The sequence below is a fragment of the Choloepus didactylus genome, chromosome 1 (assembly GCF_015220235.1).
Source record: "Choloepus didactylus isolate mChoDid1 chromosome 1, mChoDid1.pri, whole genome shotgun sequence".
In the NCBI taxonomy this organism is placed as follows: Eukaryota; Metazoa; Chordata; class Mammalia; order Pilosa; family Megalonychidae; genus Choloepus; species Choloepus didactylus.
The window spans coordinates 242,015,043-242,016,612 of NC_051307.1; the positions used below are offsets into that span (position 1 = coordinate 242,015,043).

A 1,570-nucleotide genomic window follows, 5' to 3' on the forward strand; every position below is an offset into this window, starting at 1 on the left:
CTGTTGCCAAAATTATAATCTGCTGGTGGCATTTGCAGAAAAGAAGCCCTTTGCAAATTTCTAATCAACATTAAACTCTGTTAGGAAATTCTGAAGTATCTTACAGGCCAAAAAGGGAATGAGGTTAGTAAAATGCCTAAAACAGAGTTTGAATAAAATACTGGATTTCAAGAGTTACTGGAACTTGAATATAAGAATAGGTATTTTATGTGTAAAAATAGGGCAGTAGGTTGGGTCAAGCTTACAGTGCTCTCAAGTTCAAATAAACTAATTTGAGAATAACACCCCTTCCCGGGTCACATGCATTTCCAGGGGCTTTCCCTCAGTAGGTGCTGGCAGAAGTTGTGCTCAGTTGTTTTGGGGAGAGCCCCAAAGCCAAAATGTGAGAAATGAGGAGGGATAGATGAACACCTTAAGAAATTCTGCAAAGAAAATACCCCCTTTCTTCATGGCTCCACTTTTTCTCGGGCTTAAGGAAGCAGAATATTTAGGGCACCTGAAGTGGAACTCTATAGGCGACATGATTTCAGATCTCCTGGACCAGTCAGATACGCAGTCTACACTTTTCTTCAAAGCCTCAACTTTTTTCTCTCCTCCAACTTCTTCTGAGTGCTGTGATTCCTGCTGGTGTGCATCTCCACATCAAACATCATCTGTCCCTCTTCCTGTGGGGAAGGGCCGTCAATAATGAGAACCGCCCCTTCCTGATTCATGCTGTGCAGCCTAAGGAATCTTCTCTGTGTCTCTGTTGTGCATGGAGGATGAAGGGGGTACATGTGCAAGCCCCCCATTTTTCCTGTTGCCATTATCATTACCATTGAAGCTGATCTTCAGTAGCTCCACCCTGCAACCGTTGAGGCCAGGTGGCCGTGGCAAAGGCTGTTCACCTTTCTTGCAGTTGTTGTTGAGCAAGGGCAGTAGCTGCTCAACTAAATGAGACGACATTGTTGGGCACCCATAAGAGCTGCAGTTGCAGCAGGACCATCTCTGGTTCTTGGGCAACAACACAACGAGCTGAGTCCCCTGCCCCCCTTTTTTGCTTTGTTTTTAATGTAGGCATTTAGGGCTATAAATTTCCCTCTCAGCCCTGCCTTTGCTGCATCCCAGAAGTTTTGATATGTCATTCACATTTTCATGCATCTTGAAGATATTTTCTAATTTCTCTTGCAATTTCTTCTTTGACCCAGTGATTCTGTAACACTGTGTTGTTTAACCTCCATATACTTGTAAATTTTTCCATTCTCCACCTGTTATTGATTTCCAGCTTCATTCCATTATGATCAGAGAAAGTGCTTTGTATAGTTTCAGTCTTTTTAAATTTATTCATACTTGACCTGTGGCCCAAAATGTGGCCTATCCTGGAGAATGATGCACGGGCACTTGAGAAGAATGTATATCCTGCTGTTTGGGGGTGCAATGTTCTGTAAATGTCTGTTAGGTCAAATTCATTAATCATTTTATTCAAGTTCTCTGTTTCCTTATTGATCCTCTGTCTAGATGTTCTATCTATTGATGAGTGTGCTGTATTGAAGTCTCAAATTATTATTGTAGAGACATCTATTTTTCCCTT

At 41.9% G+C, this 1,570-nt stretch overlaps 1 pseudogene; it reads right to left on the reverse strand.

The window, feature by feature from the left end:
* Positions 1-322: 322 nt before the first annotated feature.
* On the reverse strand, positions 323-945 carry LOC119508596 (annotated as a pseudogene).
* Positions 946-1,570: the final 625 nt, after the last annotated feature.